This window comes from Lissotriton vulgaris, chromosome 7, assembly GCF_964263255.1.
Source record: "Lissotriton vulgaris chromosome 7, aLisVul1.2, whole genome shotgun sequence".
Lineage (NCBI taxonomy): Eukaryota > Metazoa > Chordata > Amphibia > Caudata > Salamandridae > Lissotriton > Lissotriton vulgaris.
The window spans coordinates 1,621,656,994-1,621,681,601 of NC_141695.1; the positions used below are offsets into that span (position 1 = coordinate 1,621,656,994).

General features: G+C 42.4%; 2 pseudogenes; both read right to left on the reverse strand.

Moving 5' to 3' along the window:
• The window catches only part of LOC147706115 (P2Y purinoceptor 1-like), a 38,600-nt pseudogene extending 36,229 nt beyond the window's left edge, over positions 1-2,371 (reverse strand).
• Positions 2,372-7,376: 5,005 nt separating this feature from the next.
• Positions 7,377-8,445, reverse strand: LOC147706116 (P2Y purinoceptor 1-like; annotated as a pseudogene).
• Positions 8,446-24,608: the final 16,163 nt, after the last annotated feature.

Below are 24,608 nucleotides of genomic sequence, written 5' to 3' on the forward strand. Positions count from 1 at the left end.
GAGTGCGCGTTCAGTAGTGTGTGAACTCGAGTTTCCCTACTTTATTTTTCCTTGCAATATTATATAGCGCGAACTCGACAACATGGCATTAGCACAATTTACATTACAGAAGAACAGTTCATTTGTGGTAGGCACGGGGGTATGTTGGTGCTGGCCATCAATGAGAGAGACCAGTGCATTTTTCAAATGGGTGGTGAAAAAATATGAGTATGTGCTGGAGATGTGGGCCGCCGTGCCACCAATGTACTTACCGGGGGAGGGTAAACACCCATTATTCCGCAACGTTCTTTCCGCATACCATCACTCCGCATACTTTCATTACGAAAATACCATGACTCCGCAATGCCATTATAACGCATGGCATTGCATTTTATATGCTTTTACCACACATACATTTACAATGAAGTTCGTTGTAAATGCATGAATGGTAAAAGCATGTTTTTTTTAATGTTTGGATAAGGTAAGTATAGGTATAGGGGTATATGTTTTGGGGTACTAAGGTATATGTTTTGGGGTGTTTGGGTATTTTAAGGGTTCAGATATAGTTTTGGCTTATGGGGTACAGGGGTAGTTTTAGGGTTTAGGGATAGATAGGGGTTTTGGGGTACAGGGGTATTTTTAGGGTTCAGGGCTAGGTTTGGGTTTTGGGGTATAGGGGTATTTTTAGGGTTCCGGGGTAGGTTTGGGTTTTGGGCTACAGGGGTATTTTAAGGGTTCAGGGCTAGGTTTGGGTTTTGGGGTACAGGGATATTTTTAGGATTCAGGGCTAGGTTTGGGTTTTGGAGTACAAGGGTATTTTAGGGTTCAGGGGTAGGTTTGGATTTTGGGGTACAGGGTTATTTTTAGGGTTCAGGGGTAGGTTTGGGTTTTGGGGTACAGGGGCATTTTTAGGGTTCAGGGGTAGGTTTGGGTTTTGGGGTACAGGGGTAGTTTTAGGGTTTAGGGATAGGTATGGGTTTTGGGGTACAGGGGTATTTTAGGGTTCAGGGCTAGGTTTGGGTTTTGGGGTATAGGGGTATTTTTAGGGTTCAGGGGTAGGTTTGGGTTTTGGGGTACAGGGGTATTTTAAGGGTTCAGGGCTAGGTTTGGGTTTTGGGGTACAGGGATATTTTTAGGGTTCAGGGCTAGGTTTGGGTTTTGGGGTACAGGGGTATTTTAGGGTTCAGAGGTAGGTTTGGGTTTTGGGTTACAGGGTTACTTTTAGGGTTCAGGGGTAGGTTTGGGTTTTGGGGTACAGGGGTATATTTAGGGTTCAGGGGTAGGTTTGGGTTTTGGGGTACAGGGGTATTTTAAGGGTTCAGGGCTAGGTTTGGGGTCTGGGATACAGGGGTATTTTTAGGTTTCAGGGGTAGGTTTGGGTTTTGAGGTACAGGGGTATTTATAGGGTTCAGGGCTAGGTTTGGGTTTTGGGGTAAAGGGGTATTTCTAGGGTTTAGGGATATGTTTGGGTTTGGGGTACAGGGTATATTTATAGGGGTAAGATGGGTTAGTGTTTAAGGGTGTTGGGGTATTTTAAGGAGTAAGGGTGGCTTATGATTATGGGGTGCAGGGGTATTTAAAGGGAGCAGGGTGGGATTAGCACATGATATGAGACATTGCATGAAGGGCGGAACGTACCACACGCCCCCAGCGTTTGTCATGCCCCAAGCACACGCCCACAGCACAACGCAGACATGCCCACATGGGACTACTTTGCTGGCACAGTGTTTTTTACCTTTTAAATGTATATGGTGGGCGTCTGCATAGCCTATGTCCTTCTGCTGCAACTGCCCTTTCCAACGCTGTATTGGGTGTTGTGATTGGTGCTGTGGTTACTGAGATTACCCGCCTCAAAGGTTTGGGCTCTCTCTTTATTATATTAAGTATAGATAGATAGATAGATAGATAGATAGATAGATAGATAGATAGATAGATAGATAGATAGATAGATAGATAGATAGATAGATAGATAGATAGATAGATAGATAGATAGCATGCCGCTGTCTTGCTAACCTCTGGCCTCATCCACCCAACGGAGCCGGTGCAGAGTACTGGGAGCAAGACCCAGTTTAAATGAATCGCCGTCTTCTGTGTATATCGCCGTCTTCTGTGTATATCATCCCACACAGAAAGAAACTCGAGGCATTGTAGTCATCACAAAGATTTAATCCAAGGCTGACGCCTTTCGACCTTCATGGTCCTTGCTCACAAGCCATCTTAAAAAAAAACCATTAAATGTGCTCTTTTTAAACTCTACGTTACCATACACGTAAACAACAAACTGAGAACAATGTATGAGTCTGGGTATACAAAGAATTGAATTTACTTATAAAACATTTCATACCTGTAAAGCATCCGTAATATATGTGAAAATAAAGTTGTAATCCCACATGTAGCTAAATAAAGTTAACGTTCTCTGTTCCGTAAAGGAAACACCCCATTGGTGTCTCGACTAAGTCGGAGACCAGGAGTGGCTACATGTATGTCAATCAGAAGTACGCTCTGCAAGTGCTATATAGAGCAACAACGCAACTCATGCACATTGACACTAACAAGATTGCTGGATTACAAAGGTAGGAACGATAAAACGGCTCAGTGGCCATTGAATAAACAAATATGCAAAGGAAAACTCGTTATCATAAGTAATAATGCATTTCAAATGATTCTACTTGGTATTAGGACTGCACCGCACTGTGTGCATGCAGTGAAACTCTCGTGAGAAATACACCAAAGACTATTATAAAGTAGCAACTAAGAACAGAATACTCTGTGAAAACTTGTCCATAGAGACACTATTCGCTCACAATAACCAGGGCCTAAATGCGATAAAGGTCATATTGCCTGCAGCCTTCATATTATGGTGAAAACTTTACAGATAGCCTATCCTCTGAACCAAAAGAAGCATATGTACATAGGTTAATACCTGATGCACACAGAATTCTATGTTATGTAGAAGTTATCATGCTGTGATGCTAGTATGCAGTAGGGATAATCTTTCCCTGTTGCACATTTTTCCTGCAGAGCCAAACAATTTATGTGAAACATGCTGAAAACACAAGTCATCATAAGTCACATACACACAGGGTTACTCGTCAATGCAAAGATTTATAACATGTTCATCACCTCTACACAGCTATGATGTATTAGGAGCACATGCGTTTTGTAAACACTTACACCCATTAACTGGACACAGGCTGTACACAATTAGGTAGAGAAGTAATACAGTAGTTATACACTACTATGTTAACTATAAAAAGGGAATATCACCTGGTAAATCCAGGTCAGCACAGTAATTGCCCCATTCCTTGGCATCTAAACCAAAATTGCATAGCACTAGTGGATTGTTACCGCACAGTACTGGTACTAGTGTGGAGTTTGTACTTCACCAGTTCTGTGCAACTTCTAATCAGGGCCATGGTGGTTTATGTAAAGTGGCCCGATTTAAGAAGGATTGATGAGGTGGGGGGAATGGTGGTGTAGAGAGGGATGTTCCTTTTCTTTTGTTGCTTCCTCAATTTGGAATGCACTCTTCTTGGTCTGTGCAAAATAGTGAACCATTCTATGTTTAGGAAGGCTCCTAAAATTAATCTAGTTTAGTGATTATTTCCATATTTTTTTATGTTGTTAGTCAGTTCAGCATTAGAGCATTAGTCCCACTTTATAACAAGGGCTCCTGGTTATAATGTATTTTGTTTATAAAATTTCCGTATGTATTTATCCATATTTATTTTTTGACCATCTTATTGGAATTTAGCCATATTTATTTTGAGAATGAATTAAAGTTGTAAAATGGTATATTTCGCATTTATTTACATGATAAACATGTATTTATACTTTGATGCTCTCCATAGTTCAGCATATTAAGTAGCCAAATATAATAAAAAACTACACCCACAAGTAAATATATTTAGTATACTAGAAAGATGTGGTAAAAGATGCCTGTATTTAAGGAAATTGCATCCAGTGATTAACTCTCCATGGTGTGTATCTGCACAGAAATTGTCTTGTTATACATGAAAGACAGCATGGAAAATCACACAGAAGAAGCCCAATTTTCTGCATTTTTCCACAATTACAAATAAATACAGTCAGGAAAGACAATGTATTCTCTTTTTTCTGTAAAAATCAGTAAAAATTGAAAACTAGGAGCCTTGTTAACATCTCAACTCATATTTTTTGTAAAGGTTTTTAGTATATTTAGTGGATATCCCCAAGCATAAACAACAGGGCTGTCCCAGAATGCATAATAAGTAGGGCTCCCGGTTTTATGGTATTTTTTTAAATACATTTCCGTCTGTATTTATCCATATTTATTTTTTAGATATTTTTTCTGTATTTATCGATTTTTTGGTTTGTTTTCTGCATAAATGAAGCTGCTATGGGTATTTTTTCACGTTTATTTTACTGATAAATATATATTCACATTTGAATGTCCAAAATGTTTCAGCAGTATACAATGCAATAGCGTTATCTGAAAACACTTGCATTGTAAAATAGCATAAATAACTGTAGATCTGCACTTAATTCAGCTTAATTAGGAAATATGTTGTCTTTTTCATCTCCTCTACCTTACAATCTGAACACTTATTGACCTGGTACTCATGATTGACAGTAGAGAAAAACATTCTGAGTTTTCTGTCTGTATTTATCTGTAAAAATCAGTAAAAGCGGAAAACTGGGAACCCTAATAATAAGGCAGGCGTACAATTTGCTTTAATGTACGGCCTGTGTGGATTTTCTCCGGAATGGTGTCTAAGAAGAGGAAGTTCATCCGCACTCCCATTGTGAAAAGCATTGCGCACTGAGTCCTGTCTTTTCAAACTTGTATAATTTGGCAGCAAAATGCTTCTAAATTCTTATTCTACTGTCAAACTAAGCCTTGGCCTGTCAAAAACAGCATCACTTCAATATTGTGTATAATACGCTATTAGTGCAAAAGAACTGCATTGTGAAAGCACAGCTGTGTGCACTACTCGTCCCAGTGTTACAATGCCAAACCATGTTGTCTGCCTGGCGTCTGCCCCATTAAACACCTTGGCTGCGGCTGGAATTCTGCGCCAGTGCTGACATTCCTATCGCGGGCGTGGTCATGACGGCTCCCAGCCGTCATCAGCACACGCCCACAGTGACTCATGACGGCTGGGAGCCGTCATCAACACGGAAAGGGTTAAAGTTGTCCCTTTCTGTACCCAGACCCGGCTAATTGCTGTAAATAGTATGAACGATTAGGAGAATATGGTCATTCTTCTCAAAGGAATTTTGGAGAAATTCATAAAAAATGTTGCATTTTATAATGCACCTTGTACCTGCAGAACTTAAATCCAACACATACTTTAGCAGATTTGACACGTTATGCACTGTAGGATTCAGAGCAGAATTGAAAGTGTAGCTGTTGTAGTTATCGCATTTGCTATTAGGAGGCATGATTTCTGTTTCAGTGACCTCTTTGCACGATATTGGCTTTCAGCCACACATTCTAGGAGTACATGAGCTTGAAGCAATACTTCTATCCTTTGTAGACAGGAGCACAATTAGTTGCAGTTATTTCAAGGCAACTGCCTTTATTTGTTTTTCTTTTGACCTAGTGGAGGTGGAAATGTCCTCTTATGTGAGACCTGCTCAACGTGGGGTGCTAAGAGCAACTATTCTATTTTAATTTAGAATTGTACAGTTTCCTGGTAGAGTAATTAACAGGTGGTAATATTGCCCATCGTATTGGCATTCCCTTATTCAATCTCAGGAATAATGGAAGATGCATTTGTAATAAAACATGAAACTTGCCAGTCACACATCCCAAAATCAGGTACGTTAACCGCCTAAACTAAATATTCTGAGATTGGTGCATTGTTGGGTCTCAAATGAGCATATGTTTCAACGTCCCGATGAGCAGATTGCAAACATGCTTTTGGGTAACAGTTGGAAAGGATTGCCTTTTTGAGGATAGACTTAAAATTATTTCAAGAGCTCACATTCATTTCACAGAAGGAATTTTGGGAGATTTGGCAAAAAAGGGTTATTGCTTTGTAATAACTTGGTGAAAATTGGCTTAAAGTGCTTTGTAGTGAAATCTGTAGAAACTGCTTTTTAGTTGTCAAATGACTCCTTGCCTTTTATAAAGATATTTGTCAGTAGACTATACACATTGTCAAATCTATTATATAATATGTGTTTTGTTAACCTATCAGGTATGACAAATATGTGCAATATATCGCTCGATTGTTATGGCATTGGTTCTAAGGTTTGTTCCTCGTCATTGCTTGATGTGTTAGCCCTGCCCCCTATGGTTGACCTGATAGCCCTCCCTGAAGTTCGCGTCCAGGTGCCCCTGCATTGTAATATGTCAATATAGAGCACTCTCAGAGCAGTCAAACAAGACCGCCAATCACACAACCACAATCAACACATTAACAGCCACACTCAAACAAATAACATTGCAAACTCACTTTAGTGATGCAAGATATCCAAATAAAGCCACCCTCTGAAAATGTAATGGATTAACATATAACCACAAATGTGATGGTGTTTTGCTTCAGCCACTTGACAAAACAGTTCAGTATTTTGTTTCATCTATTAATACCAGTGTGCCCACTTTTCATAATCTTAGCATGGTTGCAGATCCACAGGGTAAGATGATGTAAAGGGTATGTCTTTGGCTGACTTCCTGTCTACTCAAAACTCGAATAAACTTTAAAAATGTGTCTATGGTAATAAAAGGTTTAGAAAAACTCATGATTTTTATGAATAGTAAGTGAAGGAAATCACAAAAGACACATTACACAGATAAAACGTATACGCAAGGTTTACTTATTTGCTTCACAGGCAGCAGTTTTAAAAAATATATTTTTGTGTGATTCAGAAGTAAGAACATCAGCAATGCAGTTTTCATTTACTGTCTTAAATGTTTTTATTTAAAGAATAACTGTCCCTGAAATCATTTAGTTGCTTTATATTTCACCAGCCTGTTCTTTTCTGGCACTTCAAGGAGCGCCATGCGTAAAAAAAGGATATGGTAACATTGTATGGGCTTGTGTACATATATGTTACCTTTGAACATTGGTATTGCTGCTATAAATACTGGCCCAATAATAGGCAATAAGCAATAAGTAGTGCGCCAGCTGTGCTGATTAACAGAACACTGATATTAGCAATAGGAGTGCGGGATGACCAAGGAAAGGAGGTGGATATATTTAGTTGTGACCGCACAAATTTGAGAATCAAAATCCATGGTCTGCATTACTTGTGGCTGTCTTTTGAAACTATTCAATTTGAGAAATGTCCTTCACCTCTTTGGTGATTCAGAATGTTCTGTTGTGGAAGCAAGAGGTTGAGGTAAGCTCTATTTCTAAATCAAGGCACCCTTTTAGTAGAAGCCAAGTAGATGAAGATTTCCTGACAAATTACTCCTTATGCAAAATATCAAATTGTTCGTCAACAGCAAATGTCTTCATTTTAATTATTTCTGAAAAATAATTCACCTTTCCCACCTTCATAAAAAACACATATGCCAGAGCTTCTTCTGAATTTTCCAAATTTGGACGCAAAGTTCTCGTTGGTTACTCGGTACACCAGGGGATTGATGGCACTGTTCATGCAGGCCAGGCCGCGGGTCACCTGGTAGGTGACGTAGATGTTCTTCAAAGTCTGGGTGCATCTTCCTTCAGGTTGCCACAACCTGCTGACCAAAGTAAGATTTCGAAACAAGTGATATGGGAAGAAACAGATTGAAAATAAAACCATCACAATAATCACCAGTTGTATGCTTCTTTCTTTCAAAGCGGGGTCTAAATTCCTATTTTTCCGCAAAACCACAAGCACATGGGAATAACAACCAATAATTACCAAAAAAGGAATTAAAAAGCCTATCACGGTCACGGTCAAGCTATAGGGCAAGTACTCGCTCAGGCTCTTGTCGACAGTGGAATCGTAGCAGCGGAAGCCATTGTCGTCTGTTTTCATGAACAGTAAGTCAGGTAAGATCTGTATGATCACCCAAATCCACACAATAGCGCTGACGATGAAAGAGTGACTCAGCTTTTGGAACCGGCCCAGCATTTTCATTGGATGGACAATCCCTATGTAGCGTTGGACGCTAATGCAGGTGAGAAAGCCAATACTGGCGTGGAGGTTAAGCCTGAAGAGGCAACGAGTGACCCTGCAGAAGGTCAGGCCAAATTGCCAGGTTGCTTTTTCGATGTAGTAGGAGGCGAAGAAAGGTAGAGTGATGACGTACAACAGATCCGCGACACCAAGGTTGCACACAAAGACGTTCAATGTGTTCCACTTCCTCCAGTTTCTACACAGGTTCCACAAACCAAGCCCATTGCCCAGGATACCAACCAGGAAGGCAGATAGGTAAGCAGCAGCAAGGTATGGAAGGAAGTCCATGTTCATCTGGCATTGTGGAGAGCTCATGTTCGAGATAAGAGAGGTGGTATATGATTCCGTCAAATTCCCAGCATTCATCATCCGTGGTGGATTCAACCTAAATGCAGCTCTGCAGAAAGGGATACGAGGATCCGATCCTTGGTTAAGTGGTCGTATTTTCTACTCCTTTGCCAGCCCCTTGCTTGTAAACATGATTCATCCACAGCATGAAAATGTCCCGTGCAAAACGTCAAGTCTTTATAGCAAATGAAAAAATAGTTGCTGAAATATTGCAGCGCTCGCTGTTTGTCGTCGTTTCTGTTGGTACTGTTTTCTCTCCAGCTCTTCAGTTTCGCTTTTGAGAAATCTATACATTAATATCACAACATCACAACTTCGGTAAACACGGCGCTGCGCAAAGCCATAAACTTCACGTGTCACTTTATCTGTCTCGCGCGCGAGTTTTATCTTCCTTTCAGTCAATGTTCTGCCTTCCCTGCTCCCCCTGGGTCCTAGCATTGTCGCTTGCCGTGTTCTCTCATGAAGTGCTTCACGCATGGCAATCTTGAGTGAGAAAATGCATACAGTGTAATCCTGAATCAGATTGTCAGGTGGCAGAGCGAATTTACGAATGTGTGCATTGGGTGTGTAAATAAAAACTGAAATGCAGTTACCTCTATGTATCTTGTATACTTAAATGCACGTCCATTAAAAGAAAAAGATATACATATATTTATATGTGTGTGTGTGTGGTTCTATATATATATATGTTTATAAACTTACCCGCTGCAACTACCTTGTGGGCTCGCTGAATTCCTTGTTTCCTGTTGGATTTCTGCATCGCAATGTATTTGTATATATATATATATATATATATATATATATATATATATATATATATATATATATATATATATATATACATATATATTCCAAACTCAACCTCGACACAGGATATGCAGAGGAGACAACGCCAATGTGGTGAAAGATAAATTTCCTTTATTGCCGCTTTCAACGTGTTTCGCCTGACCCAGCAGGCTTGATCAGGAATGTGTGTATATATATATATACATATATATATATATATATATATATATATATATATATATATATATATATATATATATATATATATATGGTGCTCCCTGTCCCACTGAAGAGTCAGGGCACTCGAGAGCGGGTGCAGTTTGCGGTAATGGGTACCCGCAATAGTATTCAGCTCAGCCTCGGAAATGTGAAATCCAAAGAACCGCACTCGTGGAAACCAAAAGATTGCAGTGCTCACACCAAAAGTTTAATCACACTTGTTGACAGACGCGTTTCAGCAATACGCCTTCCTCAGTGTCAGTTACACTGTGAGGACCTGCCTGGGATATAGCGTCAACACAATCATCAACATGGTAGATGGACTACCTCAGTCTAACGGGCGCGCCATCTTGGAACATGTTAATACAGTTCACAGTAAGGTGCATATTACCCACTAAGGAAACAAATTAACTGGACTGAGATACATCGGGAGTACGATCCACCAACTCAAAATCAGGGTACTCGAACACCAAAGGGCAATAGACAAGGCGGATCCGGCATATCCAGTCGCGAGACATTTTGATTTGGTTCACCAAAGGGATAGGACTAAACTACGGTACTTTGGCATAGATTTTGTACCTGAAAACCCGAGAGGAGGAGATAGGCTAAAAACATTGAGACGCCTAGAATCAAGGTACATAATCGACCTCATGACTAAAGCTCCAGGGGGGCTTAATCATGGGGAGGAACTGGCGGTTCATTTAGGGAAATAAGTAATGTGAGATTTTCCCGACACTTCTTCATGAACTGATGTACAGAGACTTGGTGAAATCAACAGCGATGTAGTTTATGAATTGTTTATTAATTGTTTATTATAGTTTAGTTTATTAAGTTTAATAATTAATTGATGGGTGAAGGACGTATGGGGACACTGTACATATTAAACACTAGAGTACTTGCCAATACATGGCAGGATGGACTTTGGAAACGTTCACCAGGGGCCTTATTTTAGAGCACCCCGCATCACCCCGGATGTGGATACACGGGGTTCCATGCCGATCCACGGCTTGATTTAATTTGTTTCCTTAGTGGGTAATATGCACCTTACTGTGAACTGTATTAACATGTTCCAAGATGGCGCGCCCGTTAGACTGAGGTAGTCCATCTACCATGTTGATGATTGTGTTGACGCTATATCCCAGGCAGGTCCTCACAGTGTAACTGACACTGAGGAAGGCGTATTGCTGAAACGCGTCTGTCAACAAGTGTGATTAAACTTTTGGTGTGAGCACTGCAATCTTTTGGTTTCCACGAGTGCGGTTCTTTGGATTTCACATTTCCGAGGCTGAGCTGAATATATATATATATATATATATATATATATATATATATATATATATATATATATATATATATATATATATATATATATATATATACATATATGGTGTGCATTATATTACAAATATATATATATATATATACATATATATATATATTATTTCATTTCACCCTCTGAGGCGGAAGCCGGAGGTCCTACAGCACTTTCCTTTACCTCATTTGGCACAGATTTAATTGCTGAGGGTAACATTCATTTTAGAACGCGTCCCGAGTGACGTTTGCTTTTAATAGGCGCTTGATTTTAAAAAGCGTATTTGCACTTGGATCATTGTTTCCTACCTTCCTCTACCTCCTGGGCCGCTCTCAGCTGAGTATTGACGCTGAGAGCTGGTCCCGGGGAGGCGAGGGTTGCTTAGCGGCCATCTTGGGTATGTAGTCGCGCTCTCGCGCTCTAGCTGATATAAAAGGGGCTTTGGTAGTGATTGCCTAATTATTTCATTTCACCCTCTGAGGCGGAAGCCGGAGGTCCTACAGCACTTTCCTTTACCTCATTTGGCACAGATTTAATTGCTGAGGGTAACATTCATTTTAGAACGCGTCCCGAGTGACGTTTGCTTTTAATAGGCGCTTGATTTTAAAAAGCGTATTTGCACTTGGATCATTGTTTCCTACCTTCCTCTACCTCCTGGGCTGCTCTCAGCTAGGCTAGGAAAATCCGTTCCGCTCGCGGATTTTGCGGATTTTCGGGAAATCCGCAATCCGCGAGATTTGCGAATCTCCCGCAAAATCCGCAAATCCGCGAGCAGCGGATTTTGCTCGCACTGCTCGCACTGTTCGCGTGAGTTCGCGTGAGTTCGCACCCCGCGAATAAGTGCAAAATTGCAGAAATACGATTTTAGCAAAACTGAAAGTAACTACTTACCAGGTTCAAAAGTTCAGGCTCATCATTAGTAGCCATTTCCTGTAGTGCTTCCTGAGGGGCCCCTCCAGAGTTCAGTTGCCAGTTGAAACTATTATGTGACCCTGCTCTGAACCTCAGAATAGTTACACATATGCCACAAAGGTCCTGAATTACAGCTAAGGGAGACAAGCAGGAGCCAGGCTGGAAGTTAAAATCCATTAATCAGCCCCTAATTCATTATTGTCAGTTGGGGCAGGGCAGGTGTTGTAACTAATTTTGCAACAATGAAAGCACTTAGCAAGTGCAAAAGATCACTAATCAGGGCGCACTAAGGAAGCAGGTGCCAGCTAAAAAAATATTCTGTGACACATTAATCAGCCCCAAATTAATTCAGGTCACTTGAGGCAGGGAAGGTGTGCTTTGCTTTGCCGAAAATAATGTACACTGGACAACCAGAGGGTGTGGTGATGAAACAGAGGGTGGCATGGGTGGGCCAGAGGGTGGCATGAGTAGTCAGAGAGTGGCAGTGGTGACAGAGAGTGGCAGTGATGAAGAAGAGTGTCCCAAACAGGCTGGACACGTAGAAACAACAAGTTCGCGAAACTTGCGACCCGACAGGTAAGTTCGCAATTTGCGAAAGTGTACAAAACCCTCGCGAACTGGCAGAAACACGGGCGAACACAAAAAAAAAAAAAATCCGCAAATTCGCGGGAATTCGCGGATTTTGCGGATTGCGAATCCGCAAATCCGCAAAATTCGCGAACGCGAGATCCGCAAAATTCGCTCATGCCTACTCTCAGCTGAGTATTGACGCTGAGAGCTGGTCCCGGGGAGGCGAGGGTTGCTTAGCGGCCATCTTGGGTGTGTAGTCGCGCTCTCGCGCTCTAGCTGATATATAAAAAGGTACTTGACGCTCCGCGTAGCGGACGCGTTAGCGGATGCGCCGGATGCCCGCCGGAGTCACGCCAGAGTCCAGCCCATCTGCGCCCGTCCGCGCTGAGGACGGGTTGCAGGACGGGCCGGACCCAATCCCTAGTCCATCTTTTCCCAACATGACTCCCAGACTTTACTCCAACTCTGACCTCCTTGCTCTCCGACCCTCCCCCCTGCCCTGTTCCCATCGTTTCTCCCCTGAAGGGATTTTGCATTCCCACAGGTGTTGGTCTTGTTCCGCCGCCTTCTTTTCTCCCAGGACTTTCGCCCCTATTGTTCCCCCTCCGCCCCCTCAGCCTGCTTTGCAACGGAGACTCAGTTTCCTAATCAATGCCCGCTCTCCTATTAAGCACAACGTCGCCTTTCACGATTTCGTTGACAGCCGACAACCAGACTGGGTCTTCATCACTGAGACCTGGGCCTCCGACACTTCTGGACATGATCTGCTCATGGCTATACCTGAGGGCTACTCTCTACATAGGCAGGACAGACCTCTGCGTAGAGGAGGTGGTATTGCCATTCTCGTGAAATCCTCCTTTCTCTGTGTAACTAAACCAATTTCGATCCCCTCATCTCGTGTAGAATCATTTTATTTCTGCATTTCTCTTTCTCCTTCAGTCTCCTTTTCTGGGATTCTTATCTATAGACCCCCCGGCTCTAGGGCCACCTTTCCCGCTGAACTTATGTCCATCCTTGAATCCTATATTGGAAAAACTGCCTTCACCATCTTGGGTGATTTTAATTTCCACCTTGATGAGACTAACTCAAAGGACACTATTGCACTTGTTGAAATGTTAGAATCCGGTGACCTTGTCCAGCTTGTTAAAAGTGCTACTCACAAGGCAGGACATATTCTTGACGGTCTCTTCTCTAATGATGACAGGCTTTCCACCGGCCCTCCTCTCCAGGTGGTCTGGTCTGATCATTTTGCCGTGCCATTCGAACTTCTCATTCCTGTCTCCTGTCTTACCAATCGGGAATCCTCTCCCTTTACCCTCAAGAGAAATCTAAGAAATATCTTTGATGAGGCTCTTGCCCCTTTGATCTCTACTCCCGATACCTTAGCCGTAAAGGACACAGCAGAGGCAGCTCAGATCTTGAATGACTCTATCTTCAATGCAGTGGAACAACTTGCTCCCTCATCCATGCGTTACGTAGCTCGCCGTAAACCCACGGCACCTTGGTTCTCCGATCAGCTGAGGCTTCTTAGACAAGGTTGTAGGAGCATCGAGAGAAAATGGAGGAAATCCTGGGACCCAATCGACAGAGAGGCTCATAAATCCTCTCTACGAGCCTACAAACTCCAAGTGATAACTGAGAAACAGAGATATTTTTCCAATCTGACCAGCTCACTCTCCTCTTCTAGAGAGCTCTTTAAAATCGCTGACTCTCTATGCTCCCTACAACTCCCTGACCCGGTAGTCAGCTCTCAACAACTCTGTAACGATATCTCTGATTTCTTTCTTAGCAAAATTCATGATATACATGTCTCTCTTGAAGCCCATCGTCGTGCTCTTGACCAAAAAATTTCATCTGACATTTCTAGTCTTGATTCACTAGGCAAAGACCCGACTTGTCTACTCACAACATTCCCTTCATTATCCCTTGAATCACTGAACCTACTATTGGACAGGACCAAATCAGCTTCCCCCCTTGATCCGATACCGCTTAAAAAACTAAAAGAATGCAAAAATTGCCTCCTTCCTCCCTTGCTTCAGGTTCTCAACTTGGCCATTTCTCAAGGATCTTTCCCCCCTATATGGAAGAAAGCAATCGTTAAACCTCTTCTCAAGAAACCATCCTTGGATCCGACCTTGTTGAAAAATTTCAGGCCAATCTCCCTCCTTCCAGCACCTGCGAAGATGCTTGAGGCTCATTTGAATTTCCACCTGTCCTCCTTCCTTGATTCCTCGGAATACCTGGATAACACTCAACACGGCTTTAGGAAACATCACAGCACAGAGTCCGCCCTTACCTGTGTTGTCGATAACATCCGACGCAAGGTAGACTCTGGCCAAACTACGATTCTGGTCCTTTTAGACCTCACGGCCGCGTTCGACACCCTATCCCCCGCCATTCTTACATCTCGGCTGAGGGAAGCTGGTGTTACAGGACCGGCCCTGAGTCTCTTAAACTCCTTCTTGACCGAAAGGGAACAGAGAGTTATGCTTGGGAACCACCTCTCCCCTGCCAAGTCACTGCAATGTGGGGTGCCACAAGGGTCGGCCTTGAGTCCGACCCTGTTTAACATCTATGTGGCCCCCCCTTGCACGACTGGTTAAATCTCAGGGGATGGAGGTGGTATCCTACGCAGACGATACCCAGATCATGGTATCACTAACCCACACCTCTGTCATTACAGCAGCCGCTAGTTTCAGGGTTTGCATGCAGTATGTGGCAGACTGGATGACTATAAACTCCCTCAAACTAAACGGCGAAAAAACGGAGGTGTTGGTTTTTGGGAAGAGTCAAAATCTGTGGTCGTGCGAGTGGTGGCCTTCTTCTCTTGGCAACTGCCCCACTCCCTCCCCTTCCGCCAGAAATCTTGGAGTATTATTTGACACCGCGCTCTCTATGTCCCTGCAAGTCAATAGGACCGTGGCCACCTGCTGGGGCGTGATTAGTACGCTCAATAAAATTTGTGGTTACCTATCACCCCAGGCGCGTAAACAGGTTGCAGTCGCCCTGGTTGGTTCAAGGCTGGACTACTGCAACTCTCTGTACATGGAAGCCAATAAAGGACTGATACATCGTCTGCAGATTCTCCAGAATGCTGCAGCGCGCTTTGTTTTGGAGCTTCCGAAAGCATCTTCAGCCACCGCAGCCAGGAAGGAGCTCCACTGGCTCCCGGTGCAGCACAGAATTGCCTTTAAAATTCTCTGTCTGACCCACAGAGCACTGAAGGATGGTCCTTCTACTGCCATCGGATCTCTTCTTACGCGTTATGTTCCCTCAAGAAACCTCCGATCTGCGGGACTATGTCAACTGGTTGTTCCCCGTTTCAAACTTGCCAGATGGGGCGCCAGAGCCTTTTCTGTGGTTGCTCCGCAGCTGTGGAATTCCATCCCCACAGAAATAAAAACTCTCCCGACCATCGAATCTTTTAAAAAGGCTCTCAAAACCTACTTTTTTAAGAGGGCCTACCCATGAGCAAATAGGACCTGGTAGTTATTCTGTCTTCCGTATTTGAATTAGGCGCCTTGACGCCCATCGGGCTAAGTCCGCGCATATACAAGAACCGGTTCATTCATATCTATCTCGGGTGTGCATTATATAAAAATGTATATATATATATCGGTTACGGACTTCCTGGCACCCGCCATGGCTAAAGGAGTGAACAAGCAGTGAGGTAGTGCACCTCTGTTGGGCATTTGCATTGCACATTTTAGCCCCTGCCACATTGACTCTTTAAGCTGGCGCTGTGGCAGTAAAGGGGACCTGAGAGGAGACCGAAGTGGGAGGATCTTGCAGATGGAGTCAACATACCTGCTAGCCTTTGGGAACCGCGCTGAACAACCTACTTTCCATCCCCGCTATTTTCACCATCCGACTTTGCTGCTACACGGCATTGTGGGAATTGCAGTTTCAAGATGGGAAACAAACTGTAATCAGGTGCATGCAATCATCAAGGGGGAGGAGCGGACCCAACACTTCCATTCTTTAACCGCAGCGGGACATTCTTGTTGATTCTTGAGACTGGTGCAGGGCGCTGATGAAGGAAATAATGTCTGAAATGCATTCGCCGCCACTGGAGCAGAATCTGTCTCATTAAAGCTTCCTCTACTCGTCCCCCTGGGTTCCTGCTTCTTCCTTTCCAGGCAGAATTTTCATTCATATATATATATGTAAGTCTTGTGATCAAGGGGCGGAGGTCCCGAAACGCGTCATGGCGGCGTGTTCTATGCACAACAGGATGAAATAAAACTTACAAACTTGCAAAACATCCGCAAGGGTCCGGTTTCGTTATTTCCTTGGAGATTGGTCTGGGGACTTGGCGGAGTTCGTGGCATGTGTATATATATATATATATATAAGCTCAACTACATTTATATATATATATATATATAAATATACAAAGAAATCCTTACTCCTCACATGAAGAAGGCACGCACACAAAGACTGCAGGATCAAGGCTTCTTTATTGAAAAGGGCCTCCTTTGACCCAGCGACTGAAGAGACGCGTTTCGGCTGACTTCGCAGCCTTTATCAATCTGGTAGGCGCCATCATATTTCAACTCATATAGCCAGTCCCCATTAACAGACATAGAAAATCCTAATTACCCAATCTGAAAATGTAAAATACATATATATATACACACACATTAACCATGTAATACAATCAACACAAAAGTACATAATGAAAATTGCAATAAATGAAAATCATCTTAAAAATGCAAATTGCATTAAGGTATGCTGTATGTCTGCCTAATGCATAAGAAATTCACTATTGATTATACACAATTAAACGATTAGCATGAAAAATGTAACACCACGTCTCCCCCGGAAGCTTGTTTCCTTCCCAGTAAAAGAATTGGCTTGGTAGTTTGGTCTGCCCTGTTCCCATGATGCATTGGGCCACGGACAGACTAATTTGCATGTAGCCAGGTTCTGAGCTGGGATGGTGCAGTGAGCTAAAAAACGGTGATGGATCAAGCCCTGATGTCTTGACTGGGTACGAGTGTTCTGCTTAATTCAGATACTCTGTCCATCACCACCCCCTTTTCTGAATAGTTTTGTCCACCATAAGCCTGGAAGGGTATGCTCAGACATGAGTCCCTTGCTCATTGCACCATCAGGATTCAAGTAAGCCGGGCCGAAGACGGCTGTAATGCCAGAAACCGGTCCCCGGAAGCTTGTTTCCTTCCCAGTAAAAGAATTGGCTTGGTAGTTTGGTCTGCCCTGTTCCCATGATGCACTGGGCCAGGGACAGACTAATTTGCATGTAGCCAGGTTCTGAGCTGGGATGGTGCAGTGAGCTAAAAAACGGTGATGGATCAAGCCCTGATCTCTTGACTGGGTACGAGTGTTCTGCTTAATTCAGATACTCTGTCCATCACCACCCCCTTTTCTGAAAAGACCCGATTCAGGCAGGAGAATCCCGAAGTTTTTAAGCCCAAAAGGCCTTTATTGTGTCTCCTGCCTAAAATCTCCTCTTTTTCAATGTAGGTCAATGGGGAAAATCCATTCCCCACTTTTTTTTAAAAATCTCCCTCTTGCCAAGTTCAAAATGTTGGCAAGTTTGGTACATGGGATCATGTAGTTCATGGGGACCGGGGTAGGGACAGGGACTTGGATAAGAGAGCGCAGGAGGGAGATGGGCAGGGACACCAAAGTGACCTTACAAGGCAGGCGTCAGGGGTTGCAGCAGTACAATACATTACACAGGACAAGCGGGATGGCAGTGCAGCAAACGGACCATGAAAAGCAATAGGAAGGGACAGGCCATGCACATAGACAACAGAGAGTGGAGGGGAAAGAGGCAAGGGCAGCAAGCTGACGATAGCGGACAGACAGGAGGAACAGTTGCAGCACCATGAAGGGCAGGAGGGAGGGGCAGAGGAATAACAGCAGACCAAACAAGCCAGGAGGGAGGTGATAGGGGTCTGCACATAGAAAACAGAGGGCAGGGGGGAATTCTGCAGGGCAGGAGTAGCAAGCTGACCATGCAGGGCAGGCGGGATGGGCACTGGAAGCACAACATACCATTGAAGTAGTGTGGCTCACTGGTTAGAGGCGGCAGACCCGAGAGCAGAGGACGGCCCGGGACCAAGGTTCGATTCCCGGCGCGGCAGGTTTCTGGACCAGGGTCAGCGGACTCGATAATTCTCTCGCCTCGGTGCCCACTCTGATCAGCGATCACACTCGGCAACTCTGGGCATTAGCTTGCCTCATCTTCACTAACGGCCCCACCAGACCGCCGGGGATGCCTGGTCTCACCCTGGAGATACCCATTAAGGGACCATCTCTCAGGGAAGCCAGGAAGGGTTTCGCAGCGGTCGAAGCGCCTTGGGACCCTACGGGTAAGTAGTGCGCTATATAAATGCCTATACATTTACACATTTGATGGCAACAGTGAGACTGTAATGTCATACATGGCAAGCGGGAGGGTTAGTGGCAGCACAACAGCCATGGTGTGCAAGAGTGAGGGGCAGGGGCATGCACAAAAGACCATGGAGGACAGAAGGGAGGGGTTAGGAGTGGGGACAGACAAAAGAGGGCAGGGGAAGGGACTGAAATGTGTAGATGTAGGGAGGTGGTTAACCTTTCTGGTCCTGATGAATCGCAGGAAGATGATACTTAGAGCGATAAACCGGTTGACCTTCACTGATCAATGAGGACAATCTCACCCGAGACATTAAGCATAGGTGAGAGCCATGTTGCTTGTTTTTATTTAGGGTAGGAGGCCCCCTGAATAAAGTTTGACTTTCGTGGCACTCCGAACCCTATTTTAACCACCTCCCTACATCTACACATTTCTGGCCCCATACCCCCACTTCACCATACGGCTATTGGAAAAAGATCTCCGAAAAAGTGCCCCTACTACAAGGAGTCCATTGGGTATTGCACCGCCGACCCAGTGAGGAGCAGCCCATATGATGAAGCATGACACCTGAAAGGGTGTGTGAGGGCATTACAATCCAATACTTGGATCTCCAACTCTAAACCCCCTCTGGGGTATAGTTGGCCCCGGTCTCCCTGACTCTTATACTTTTTTACTGAGGAACAGCATAAAATATATATTTTTGATTCTTGACTCTGGGGCACTTATGCTGGACCTCCTACTCTCGTAAAAGAGTAAAACATCCCCCGTCCCCTCAATTGTATACAGCATACAATACGATGAAATGAGTAGCACATTAATGTGTAAGAGAGTGTGAAGATTGTTATGCAAAGTCCACAATTCTCTGAGTTATATCTATATTCAATATTATTTTTCATTATTCACTTTTAATCATTGACTTCTTAATTTTTATGGCTAAAATGTGACAGTAGATATCCATCTATTTCCCTATATTTGGGATAGACCTGATGGTTTAAGTAATGTCTTTTCGGCTTGTACCAATGTATTCTAACTGGAATCTCAATATTTTAAGATGGCTGCCACCATCAACTCATTCATTTTCAACTAAAGCTGTTGAAATCTGTTTTCTATTTTTCTGAATGAATTGCCAACCAATTAGGTTTTAATTAGTTAAAAGGTGATTTTTCACTCAGGGATACTGGCATTGACAAAAGCCAGGAGGTTGGAATGTGTGTGCCAGTTGTATGTGGTTGCACAAGATACAGCAATAAATTATCAAATTTAACTAGCTTGAGAGTACCAGGTATTGTCATTTTGACCTTATTTTGGCTGTGAGGCGTGGGACTGTCCCCGCGCACTGTGGCACCCGCTGCGTGGAGAGCAGCGTTCTATGGACGGAGAACATTACAGAAGAGTATATATTTATATATTCTCGGAGGCATTACCGGCTGGAGTGCTAGAGACTATTGGGAACAACATTGTTTGGATATATATATATATATATATACATGAAATTTACCCCATAATTCAAAAGTAGTAGAAAGACAAAACAGACCCAGGAATCTTTGTGCAAGATATGTTATTCAAATATTACACCCAGCACTACAGGCATGACGCGTTTCGGCCCTCGGGAGGCCTTGATCACATGAAGCCATGAGGAGTGACCCACATTTTTAAAGTGATAGTGCAACATCATGTGATAAAAATGCCAATAGACATAGTAGAGATACTGTGCAATTCTATGTAACGTGTATACATTGTTATCACTGTAGCAGAAAACTGGTAAATTGTGCAAATACGCTGATATTGTGCAAATTCGCATTGATTAATACAAAATACACAAGAAACACTATGTAGAAGGTAGAAAGATAAAATCACATTCTATACATTTAAGAATGTGCTAATGCTAAAAAATGTCACCCCAGTGGGTAATTGCAAATATTGCAATCCAAATACCTTCCGTAGCTTCTGCCTTCTATTGTAGCTAACACAGTGCAACAATATACATATAGCAGGTCAATAATAAATTGTGCAAATAAGCAAATAGTGTGCAAATACGCAAATAGTTATTCATTAATTTTAGGAATACAGTGGATACATTAGGGTCGGACAAGTATACAAATCACATATATATAATGTCTATAGGCAATCATGGCTACAAATGTGCTCACATGGAACCAGATGATAAATGCCTTATGCCCAATATGATGACCAACCCCTGTACAACCTGCTGCTGTGCAAAGATACATAGATAAATTCATTATAGATCTCAGCCACAAAGTGAAAAAGAAATATATACGTTAACTAGTTGAAAGATTCTAATAACAGCATATAGCTAAAGCCAAAACAACCACAAATGCATATGTATAGTTAACCTGAATGGATGAGGTTAAAAACTTAAAAAAATTTTAATTTTTCCTTTAAAAGTCTTGAAAAAAGTTTAAGCTCTAAATACTTATTACTGCATAAATATCTAAAATGTATATTCATGTGCAATTTAGCTAATTTATTCATTGTTAAATACAATTTGAAAGATAGGGAAGATTTGTGGTGGAAGAATGGCTTTTACACTGCTATAACCGTTTGATGGAATAGCAGCACAACAATAGATTCATACAATGTTACATAGCAACATTCTCCATGTGGAATCAAGCCCCTGAGGACCCTATGTCTAATCTGCATTGACTAAAGTGCTCATGCAAAAAGTGTTGCCTAAAAAAGTGTTTAATTTCTTTTTTATATATATTCTTTTACATACTAAGAGGACAGGTGTTTCAAATATTAGCATATGTGCATCCGACTTATAACATGGAGTTTTATGAATTTAAAGGCAGGAATAAAAATCCTCACTTGAATTGAGCCCATTGGGCATCTTCGTGTCCAACTCCAGGATGTATCTTGTTTCAAATTTCCTGAGCAGAGCTTCACGGTCACCACCATGCCTAAGTGGCAGAACCATGTCCACCACAAAGTAACTAAGGTGATCCAGGCAATTGCCATTAGCCTCCTTGAAGTGCCTGGCGACCGGATAGGATACATCACTGTTACTAATGGCCCTCATGTGCTGGAGTATCCATTTGTGTGCCTGCAACTTGGTACTACCAACATATTGCAGGCCACACAAACACTCCAGCACATATATGGCAAATTCAATTTTGCAAGTCAATCTTTTAGATATGTTAACAGGTTCATCATGAAAGGGGGTCCTATACGATGTTCTACTTTTCCCATATTAACATGCTTTGCATGTTGAACATCTGATGAATCCTTTAGTTGATTGCAGCCAAGTTTTTGGAGCAACAACCCGTGAGCAGCTTTCAACCAGCATCCCACGCATCGACCTTGCTTCTCTGAACATTATCTTAGGAGACTTAGCCAATGTACTACCAATAACTGGGTCATTACGAACTACGACCCAGATTTTGTTAAATACTTTATGCATGCCTCTTTGTTGACAATTGTAGGTAACAATTAGTCTTGGACGGTCAATGGTAGGTGAAGGTACACTGCCAGATTTGGGTGTGCTGCACAAGGCTGCTGATCTTGATATTGACTTGGTTTCGGTGATTGCTTTATCAATCATCTCACCAGAGTAGCCCCTAGCCAGAAACCTACTCTTGCTATAATTTTGAGCCCTGATAAAAATCTTCATCCATGCTGCAAATACGTCTGATATGCAGCACCTCACCATAAGGGATGCTGCGTATCAGATGCTCTGGATGGTGACTGGCAGCATGGAGAACTTTATTTCTGGCAGTCGGCTTACGCTGTAGTCTAGTCTCCAATTTACTCTAATGAATGTAAAGTTTCACATCCAGAAAATGAACTGCTTCCTTACTGATGTGTGCTGTGAACCATAGATTAAAATCATTGTCATGGTGCATAACAGACCAAGCTCACCACCATCCTCTAGGTCGTTAGAGCTTAACCCTGGCCAGTGAGTCCAGGAATAAAAAAGGCATTAGAACATCCCTGAGCTAATTTTACCAATAATTTCTGCACTTATTATGCACTTGATCCATAATATTCTTTGCGTTTGTTTTGTCTCCCCCACCCTATTGCTCCACCCCAGGCATTGGTCTGTGCAGGGGTGTGTTAGCAGCCCTATGATAAAGCATAGCACATTCGTGTGGGTGAGGGCAGTTTTTCAAATATGTTGACTTTGTCTATTATAACTCTTTAAGCGTTTCTCTTTTCACTCCTACTTCCTTCTGTGTGTGGAATCAGTTTTTGAGGAGGTCAAAGTAGGAGTAGTCCCTCCTCCCCCTGCTTATTGTGTGAAAAGTGGTTGGTGCCTTGCCAGCTGAACATCCTGGAACTTTTTGGACTTCCGAGCCTGCGATGGGTAGGGCCATTTACTGCTGTACGGTCAGGGGTGTCTGAGAATTCTTCATCTGGGAGAGCGTCCCTTCCTGTGGCTGCTGCTGATAGGGCAAGATGTTGTACCACAGGAAGGAGTAGGGTTTGGTGGAATAACCCTGCAGAGTGTGCAGTTTATGTCCCTCAGCACCCCAATCAGCTGACCCATGTTGTCATAGTGTGTGTCAAGCTACTAATCTATGGACCTCTGTAGGTGCTTCATCTCCCAGAGTTTCTATAGTACCTGGCCAATCACTCCTTGAGTGTCCTCATGGGCACCCAGGAGTTTCACAAGGTTGGCATGAGCCTCATTAGCACCAGTGGCCTCACTTTCCTGCCCCACTGTTGCCCTACCACCACCTCTGCCCCCACGGGTCTGTGTCCTTGACACAGCCTGAACCCTCGTACTGCCTACCACGACCTCAGTGAGACGATTGTTAAGTCTCACCTTTTGAGGTGGGAGTGGGAGGAAGGAGATGTTGCCATCTGTGCTTGGAGCACAGGTTGTTGAGACAGACGTCAGTATAGATGTTGCAGCTCCGGAGGAGGATGTGGTCGTGGGCATGGTTGGACTCCCTGTTGCTCTCTGCCCCAGGCCCACCAGATGGGCCAGGAAGGTCCTTCACATCCATTTCTCTTGGAGATTCGGCATCACTGAAGGCTTGATCCAGGGGTGGAGGTGAAGACCGAGCGGTGTCTTGACACTGGGCAGATGATGTGTCAGATCCATTTGTACAGAGAAAGAGTATATTGTTATTGTTGTAAGTGTGTTTTGTACATCCACATCAGTATTGACACAATTAGTTTAGGCCTGTAAAGAAAATTTGGGATGTAGCTTAACATTGAGATCTCACCCCTTTGCATTTGACTTGTTTTTAGACATTGGGAGGGTGTACAGACATAATATCGAGTCCAAAATATCGATTGGACATAATATCGACTATTTAATATAGACTGGACAAAATATCGACAGGACAGAATATAGATATCAAAAATATCATTTTTAAGGTAAGTGAAGTAATATCGACTGTTAAAAATATAGATAGTTAAAATATCGAAGTATCTAATATAGATAGTTAAAAATATCGATTTTTTAATGATATATAATTTTTTATAGTGTTATAATATGTGTGAAAAGTGTGTATTTATGTTATAAATAATTTTATTTAATGAATTTTGCTTTTATAATTATTGCGTAATTAAATTCTGTAGCGGGTTGTGGGTTTATAGGGGAATAGGGTGGGAAGTAATTTAATTATAATTAATTAAATATGTAAAATTATTTATTGATAGTAATTTGTAATTAATTGTTAATTTATTTATATGTGTTAATTAATTTAATTGTAATTGGAAAATAATTATTATTAATTGATTAATTGGTAATTATGTAAATTTTACTAATTTAATTCTGTAGCGGGTTGTTGGTTTATAGGGGAATAGAGTGGGAAGTAATGTAATTATAATTAATTGAATATGTAAATGTATTTAATGATAGTAATTATTAATTAATTGTTAATTAATTTATATTAGTTAATTAATTTATTTATAATTGTTAATTAATTTTTATTAATTGATTAATTGGTAATTATGTACATTTTACTAATGTAATTTCTGTAGCGGGTTGTGGGTTTAAAGGGGAATAGGGTGGAAAGTAATTTATTAATAATTATTTAAATATTAAAA